Here is a 9,272-nt window from a genome sequence, read left to right as displayed (position 1 = left end):
ACTTTGATGAATGAAAGTGCCCCTGTTTTTTATAGCATTTTTAAAAAACGGACTTTCATTCATCAAAGTTTACCTTAACTTTAAGGTGGCAAATTATTGAGAAGGGGTGGCAATAGGGAACTCTTATTAAATAGAAAGGAGTCCTTTTGGATTTATAAATTGGATACGTTAGCCCCTAAAGGGATTAACAGGGAAATTGACATGTCAGTATTTCTGTGATAAAAATTTGTAAAAGTTGAGCATTGCAACATAAATTTCTCTGAATAGGCAACATATAGCATGATTGTATCATATCATATAAGATAAATTTAAAAGTTATATGTATAAGCAGTTTTGTTTTTAATAGGGGAAATCAGTTTTTTGTATTAAACTGTGACCACTAGGTGACAGTAAATTGTGTATTTTAATTTTTTTTTGTAAATGGTCATGTAAGCGTTAAGGGATATGGTATTTAAGTAGCAGCATACAGGTGTCCTGTATTAGCATGATTAAAGGTGAATAACCCGAAACGTTGCTTTTTGTTTGCTGCTGTGTGCCTACATGCTTTTGTAAGCTAAAAGTTAAATAAATGACATAAAGACAAGATTTTTTCCTCTTTATTTGGTGCTGTGGATACATTGAGAGGTGTTTGTAGTGGCCCTCTACTACCTGCACCAGGTAGTGTGCTGCTTGTCTATTCTGAACTGTTGCATACTGAAGTTTAAAGTACCTTGCATTCCTATTGGCTGAAATTTTGAAATCAGCCAATAGGATGAGAGCTACTGAAATCTTATTGGCTGATTTAAACAGTCAATAGGATTTCAGTAGCTCTAATCCTATTGGCTGATTTAAAAATTTCAGCCAATAGGAATGCAAATTAACCCAAATTGAATGCGGTACCCTGCATTTCATTTTCAGTGAATGCCGGAGATCGGATGAAGAGGAGCCTCCACTATGCTGAGGATCGCTGCCACTGAAGACCGCCGCTCCATAACCTCCGCTCAGCGACACCTTCGCTCTGGATGAGGATAGAAGATGATGGAGCCGCCTGGAAGAAGACCTTCACCGCCGGACTTCAGGAACGGAGAGTACCTATTTGGGGCTTAATTTTAGATTTTTTTTTATTTTTTTATTTTTAAGATTAGGGATTTAATGGGCTGTAAAAGAGCTGATTGCCCTTTTAAGGGCAATGCCCATACAAATGGGACAATGGGTAGCTTAGGTTTTTTTAGTGTTAGTTTTTTTTTATTTTGGGGGGGTTTTGTATTTTTTAAACATAGATTTCCCCCTCTGGGCAGGCTTATCGCCTAGTATATATATATATATATATATATATATATATATGTATAGGTATATATTATACCAAAATGTGAAATATTAATAATTCATGTCAGGTTAGCTCACTTGAGAAAATTCGATCAGTTTTGTGCAACTTGTTGGGTGTATATATATATACATATATATATATATATATATATATATATATAGGTGAGCAGAGCTCATGTCTAAGTGCTGGCTGGGGATATATGTGGAAAACAGGGATTCTACACTCGAAAATATGTATATATGTATGTATAATCACAGGAAGAAAAAGGGTAGCTATATTTTCGGGTGTAGAATCCCTGTTTTCCACATCCCAGACAGCACTTAGAAATGCGCTCTGCTCACCAATATGGATACACCCAACAAGTCGCACAAACTGATGCTTTATATATATATATATATATATATATATATATATATATATATATATATATAAAATGTAATACAATAAAGGATATGTCATCCACATTAAAGTCCTTCAGATTGTCTTCTCATTGAAGTTCCATGAAAAACAAAAACAAAAAAATAATAGTGCAATATTATCTGAGGAATGTTAATATACAGAGGATATTGTGTACGCCAAATACGGCTATGCCAGTTATAACAGGACCATTACATGGGTCAAAGTCTCACAGACAAGCGTAATGTATTCCCCTTGTTGAGTTCTGACGTGTTTCGCCAAAACCAACGACTTTCTGGAGGATCTCCTTGAGAAAGCCACTGGAATTGGTGAATACATCACGCTTATCTGTGAGACTTTGACCCATTTAATGGTCCTGTTATAACTGACATAGCCGTATTTGGTGTACACAATAACAGCTTAAGCATACAGTTAGGACTTTTAACATATGGAGGGTCCATATAGTGCTGATTGTTAACCATTTTGTTTTTAACATTTTTATTGTTTTTACACAACTTGTTTATACAAATTGTAATATTTAATACTCATCCCATATCTGGCTATGCTTCCAAAAATTACTGGAGTGGCTACATATGAACCTTTTTAATCACGCCTCATGCTTTATTAATAGAGCATAATTATGCTCCAACATATGCGAGTACAAATTTGACTGTTCCTTTGGATATTAACATTCCTCAGACAATATTGCACTATTATTGTTTTTTCTTGGAACTTCAATGAGAAGACAATCTGAAGACATATTTTCACTTATTTTGCTTTTTGTGATTTACTTAGTACACTATTCACACACACACATTTAAAAAAGCATCAACTAAAACTAACCGCCTTAACTGAACTGGGAAGACAATTAGGCAATGACATAACATAGAGAGAGAATACTGTGGCACGCAGGAACAACCACACACACACACACACACACACACAGTGACAGCTGCGACAGAAGTGGGTGGGGATAGAGGTTGTGACAGACCTGAGGGCGGGGAGATAGAGGCTGTGGGCAGAGGCATATTGACAGAGGCTGTGACAGAAACAGAGGGAGGGGAAATAGGCAACAGACCTAAACAAGAGGTGACAAGGGAAGAAGAAGGAAAGGGCTTGACGAACATGGACTGGGTGTGGTGAAAGAGGTAAGGTAGGACTGACAAGGGCATCAACCTAGTCGCGGGAGGGGAGAGTGGCTGTGACAGAAATAGGGGTGGGGTGACAAAGGCACGGGAGTGGATGGAAGTTCCATGGGAGGGGTGGCAAAGGCACGAGCCAAGGGAGGGGTGGCAGGGGCTTTGAAACAGACTGGGAGGAGTTTTGGAGCTGAATGCTGGTTCAGAAGACAGTGTTACAGGAACTGCTGGGAATACAGAACTGATTTCATGCCGGCTGAAATCTTGCAGAAGGTAAGGAGCATGCTAGCTATGGAAGTCCATTTGCTTCAACAACCTACCTCGCCATTACATAACAGTAGTGAAGGTTCGGGGGCTGCATTCAGGTCATAGGCCTGCACCATATTAGAATGATTAGAGCGTTCCATATGTGTGGGCATAATATGCCATGTGGACGGCAGGATGTTCCATATGTCCAGATGTTCCAGACATGTGTGCGTGCAATGCTGTCAGTGTGTGTTGGAATAGTGTATATTGCGTGGGCAGATACCTCACTGGGTACAGGCTTCGGCTAGGTCCATGTGCGCGGACAGAAAGTTTCCTGCGTACGGGCAGAGATATCTCTCCGTGACAGCCGCTCCCTGCTGTGCACAAGACACTTCGCTACAGGCTGAGTCAATGAGCCAGGCTGGTGTCACTGCTTTCTTTGACTAGCACGGTGCTGGGGGATGGGAGCTGCCCAGTAGTCAGTGCCTCATCGTGTCACTCCCCACCTTTTGAAGTCTTAATCTGAGATATTCATGAAAGTAAAAAAACACGACAGGGCCTTGAATGTATCACTACATGTGAGACTAAACTTGTAGATCCTGTTCGATTTACTGTGTAACAAGTCCTTTTATAACAGCTGGCTGATGCATTTGTGACGCATATGTGTGGTGATGTGATTATAGCCTTCAAATAAGGACATATTACATATACCATTTCTTGTGAATATAAAGAAACAGTTTTTTGTTTTATGTATAAAATACACACAACACACACACACGCACTTTCAGCTGTGCTAAGTGGATGTGATCATATTGGCATTTACTGCTGGTGTGTGAAAACAAATATTGTGTAAGTATATGAATGGCTTGTCTCTGCAGATGCTTGCACAGGAACTGGACAAATCGTGGGAGCCAGCCTAAAATTTTAGACTCCTAAGCAAACGTGCGGCTAGTGCCTCAAAATTCCTGCTGACTCCTACTTTTTGAATACATTTCTCAGTCTGGTTTAGACAAGGCATAATTGCATATATAATACATGAGTAAACTTGCAGCCGAGAGTTAAAGTGAAAGTAAATCCTAGCCTTGTACAAATGCTAGGATTTACTATTGAAACAAATAAAGGGCACTTTCATTCATGAAGTGTAAGATACTTCATGTAGAAAGCTCCTTTATTTGATTCAATCGATGTTTTTAGTTCCTACTGCAGCCCACGGCTAAATAATTTTTTGGCTAAGAGGTGATGTTTTCACCTCTTAGCCAATAGCCGTGCGGTAAATCCGGCTTGGCGCCCATGGGACCGGATTTACCCCACGGCTATTGGCTAAGAGGTGAAAATGTCACCTCTTAGCCAACATTTTTTTAGCCGTGCCCTGCTGTAGGAGCTAAGAACGGCGACCGATTGAATCAAATAAAGGAGCTTTCTACATGAAGTATCTTATACTTCATGAATGAAAGTGCCCCTTCTTTGTTTCAATAGTAAATCCTAGCATTTGTACAAGGCTAGGATTTACTTTCACTTTAAGAAGCAGCAGTCACCAGAACACTGCTTCTTAACCCACTTTGCCACCCTTTATGGGGAGTTTCACAATCTCCCAGGACTTTTCCGACCGGAGAGATTGACAGCCCCTGCTTGCGCACCATTGGTTGTGCATGAGCAAGGGGTCTGGGTTGCAATGATAAATGCGCAACTTGATGCTGGGAGTTACGCCCCTGTCTGCTGGACTTTGTTAAATCTGGCCCTAAGAATCATACACAATATATATATATATATACATATATATTCATTAAAATTATGGTGGAGATAAATGTCTGAGATTAAAATCCTCCATGTCTCAAAAGTAAATCAATATAAATAGTTGCATAGGAAATTAGCACATCTAGGCAAGTAACCCAGCTTGCTTTTACCCAGTAACACTCCATATACACTGTTACCAATGCACAAGAAGATTCTGGGTAAGATATGCAAATTAGATATCCAACATCTCAGATTTTTTGCTTCATATTGCTGCATTCTCCCTATTAGGGAATCACTAATTTCCTATGCAACATTTTATATTTTTATATATATATATGTTGCGGGTAAAGTAAGAAATTGGGTAATCCTAGCATTACCCGGGTAAACCTGACATTACCCAAGTGGCTGTGGGTAAAGCCCGATGTAACATGATAAATCTTCTCAGAGTACATTGAGTCGCCGTATCAAACATATACGATGCACTGTAATTAACACATCTTCACTATCTTTTTTGCCTCTGCCTGGGGGTTCACTTGGGGTGGATGCCCGAGGATCGGCAGAGCGCCTTCCTTGAACCCCCCAGGCAGAGGTGAAAAATATAGTGTGGATGGGGTACATTACATTGGACTTTATCTATAGCCGCTTGGGTAATGTCAGGTTTTCTGACTTTACCGGCAACACACATACACGCACGCGCGCACACACACACACACACACACATATATATATAATTATGTTATGATTATGACTGAACATGCCTGTAATGTACAAAGGCATAATTTTATGTGGCTTGGATACTTGTGTGAGGGAAATAATATCGAAGAAGATCATAAATATTGATAATTTATTATTTGTTTTAAAATATTTATTCATTGGTTATATGAGTGATATTACACTATTTATAGGAAAACAAGAAGTTGTGTGACATTCTGTTAAATCTGCCTGCTTCTTGTGAGCTTTTTTTCCTTTATAGCGTGATTTATATTTCTGACTCATTCTATTCAGCTCTATTATTTAAAATGTTCTCACTGTATAAAGTGATAGCAAGAGAAGAGCAGTGCATGTTTTACCTGGGTTTAGGCATGCATTTGCAAGTTTGTATGTCTAATATATTTCAGCAATGCATGTTAACCCCCTTGGCTTTAGCGTTGTCAGGTATTTAAGTCTATTATCTTTTATACTGTAGATCTCTCCAATTTTAGTTTAAAATATTCAGTAAACAAAAATGTCATTGTGAAATAGGGTAGAAACTAGAAACGTACAATTATATTTTTTTCTATAAACAATTAAAAGTAGCTTTTTTTTTTGTTGTTTTTTGTTTTGTTTGTAGTTACAAGATAGCTTCACACAGACAAAATTCTTTTAATCTTTTCAAGAGATGCAGGCACACAATACTTTAAAAGGCTGATAATAAAGAGTGTGGTTAATTAGTGAAATGCATATTTTAACAAGCCAATTTAATCGTATCTTTGAAAAGTCACTGGTGATGAGTTGTCAGACAAGTGTAATTTCCACCCCCTCAACAATTTAGTTATTGTATTTTCAGCACTGTTTAAGTGCTTTCATGATTTGTGTTTATAGTAATTTACCAGCATGGTAAATTAGGGCCAATGTTGGCTATACAGAAACACAAACACTGTTTAGGCTGGATATTTTTAAGTTTCTTGGACTCTATAAGTTGAAAGATATGGCAATATATAATTAATATTATCTGTTATAGCTTGTGTTATTTGTGTTCCTTAGTTTGTATTCATACACATGCTTTGCACAATCATTTGTTTTCAGGGAAAACACAATCACCGCTATGTTAAAGCCAGGACGAGGACCTTCCTGTAATTGTAAAATTTGTTGTGTATGGGATAAACAAGTGATTCTTTAGCATAATATATTGATAATAAAAAATATTGTTAAGATAAAGTTGACATAACTTTGAAACAATTTTTCTAAATATGTTTACAGCTTTCCTACATACTCAAATCTAAATGTCTTTCCTGCTGCAATGAAAATTAGCTTTTGCCAGTGGAAATCTAGTTTGTCCTTCTAGTACAGATTTGTCCAGCCTAAAGCCCAATTAATTTTTTTAACACTAATTCTCTAAAAGTAAATACTGTATGTGTTCAGGGGTAGATCTATCAATTCTCTGAACTTATATTGGTAGTGCTCCTTTTTTTGTGTACTGATAGAGACATGGAAGGAAGAGAATAAAGGTGGAGGAGTTCTGAGTACATCTTTTGCACCATGCTAGCTCAGTATTGGAATTTACAGATTATAACAATGCTATGGGCAACATTTATTATTAAGCTTTTGAGGCTTTGCTGGGCAGGCTTGCATGAGAACACCTGCAACCCCAAATTTAAGAAGCAGAAGCTCAGAAGTAGCAAGATCAACCAAGCTGACGCTCCATTTGGGTGATTGACATACCCTGCTCTTGTGCAATAGGTTGAGGAGGAAGGTCACAATGTTTCCAAGCACTAAACGGTAATTATTTTAAGAGTTAAGTGTCTTCAATTATTATTATGAATGAAGTGGCCCTCTTTTTGAGAATAATTATAGATAGCGTTGATTCCATAGCAAAACTTTACAATCACTTTAAAGAGACATACAAGTGCAAGAACAGAATGATCTAATATGTTATATACCAGCAACAGTGTAATAGGAAGTTGCTATTACTAGATGTTTATTCTCTGAGATTAAACATGTTTTTATAGTCAGCTCCAGAGAGTTGGCAATCCAATGATGAGATAAATGTGTGTAGCCGCCAATCACCAGGTAGCTCACTTTAGTACATTGATGCTGCAGAGCATATGTACATATGCTTTTAAACAAAGGATACCAAAAGATCAAAGTAAATTTATTCATAAAAGTGGATTTAAAATTTTCTTAAAATAAAATGCCCTATTTCAAGAAGGAAAGTTTAATTTGAACTTGTATGTCCTTTTAAGATCAGCGCAGTTTAAGTACCCCTGGTGCCAGCTGGGAGCAAACTAAGCTTCTCATTGAGACATATGCTCTGTGCACAAACTAAATTGACAGGAAGCACACATGGTGAATATTCACCAATCAGAAGCTTAGAACAAGAAACTGTTTTAGTTTATCAGAACGTATTGTGGAAATTTACTTAGCAAATTATTATTTGTCTGCTGAACCCCAAACCAGCTTGCTCAGGAATGTTCCTTTTAGTTTTGAAAAGAGATGTTGATTACAGTAGAGAACGGAGGAAGAGAAGAAGTTTGTTCAAATAGATTAATGGCAGCATTGTATGAACAGAGGATACATTTGAAGTGAAGGAAGTCTGCATTTGTGTAAGTTATGCTCCAGTGCTTGTAAGGTCACCGTGTCAATTCCTGTTGAAGGACTTCAGACTTTTCATTATAGTGTGAAAATGTTTGAAAGTGTTTGAGAGCATAGTTTCATTGGGATAGATCTGTCATCTGCAGCAGTTAACTGCACAGAAGCTAAAACACTGGCATGCAATTATAATTTTAAATAATCTAAAATATAAGTAATTGTTCAAATATCAGCTTTAATAATTATGAAATGATTGCAACTTTTGCACCTAGAAATATGGAGCAATGAATGTTTTTACCATGTTCTCTTCATAACACAAAACTTCAAGTGATGGTAAATTTAACATCGTATTAACTTACCTTTAGATCCTAAATGAGTTTGTCAATCAATCCGCTCTGTTTTTTGGTTGTAATTTTACATTATGTTATTGTAAATAATAAATCCTATTATTTCCCAGTTTTCATTTTTCCCTTCTCCCCCTTGCCGTTCTTTTTCTGTAGTGTGGTGACATATAGAGAGGCTCTGATTTACTGTTTACTGTTAGCGAAATGGGGACTCCCTTAGTGAAAAAAACGTGTATTTGTGGGCATTTTCTGGTAAAACTGACCAGCGCATGTGTGGAACAGTTTAGGAAGCCCCACATAGAATCAGTGAGCTAAGCTTATGATTGGGTGACAGTGATATACGTCACCAGAAGAAAAAACCTACAACGGTAGGGGGCTGGTGGGGGAAGACCTGCAAGTGCAATTGTTTTACAAGAAAAAAAAATTACGTTTATAATCCTATTTATAAAAAATAAAAATGATAGATTAACATTTTAATTATCACTCTACCAGATTATTCTTAGCAGCTGCTCTAAGTTTACCATCACTTTATTTATATAGCTACTTACTAATAATAGGCATTTTAAATAAAGTTATTTAATTGTAGTACCGTCTGGCTGGATAAAGTGCAATTTCTTTTAATGCAAGCAAATGTTGACTTTGATCTTGGCACTGTATTTGAAAATTTCCATTATAAAAAAATAGTGTTGTGTATATTTAATATAAAGTATGTTTTTGTAAGAAAAGAAGACCATTATTTCAGGTCTTGTACACTTCTGAAAGAAGGATATTACTGTGTAGTATATAGAAGTGAGGCCTACCACGCTATACTTTTCTAGC

General features: G+C 37.1%; 1 protein-coding gene across 2 annotated transcripts in view; it reads left to right on the top strand.

The window, feature by feature from the left end:
• Positions 1 to 2,750: 2,750 nt before the first annotated feature.
• Positions 2,751 to 9,272, top strand: part of MBNL2 (muscleblind like splicing regulator 2) — a 514,609-nt gene continuing 508,087 nt past the window's right edge. Inside the window, exon 1 of one of the 2 annotated variants that reach the window (XM_053707828.1) lies at positions 2,751 to 2,850. The gene's annotated coding sequence lies outside the window, so the exon portion shown is untranslated. Of the gene's footprint in view, positions 2,851 to 2,984; positions 3,115 to 9,272 lie in introns of those variants that run through there. The other variant, XM_053707827.1, reaches the window with a different exon arrangement.

This window comes from Bombina bombina, chromosome 3 (assembly GCF_027579735.1).
Source record: "Bombina bombina isolate aBomBom1 chromosome 3, aBomBom1.pri, whole genome shotgun sequence".
Taxonomy (NCBI): Eukaryota; Metazoa; Chordata; class Amphibia; order Anura; family Bombinatoridae; genus Bombina; species Bombina bombina.
Note: the sequence above shows the minus strand (reverse complement) of the source record. Positions and strands in the feature narration are given on the sequence as shown.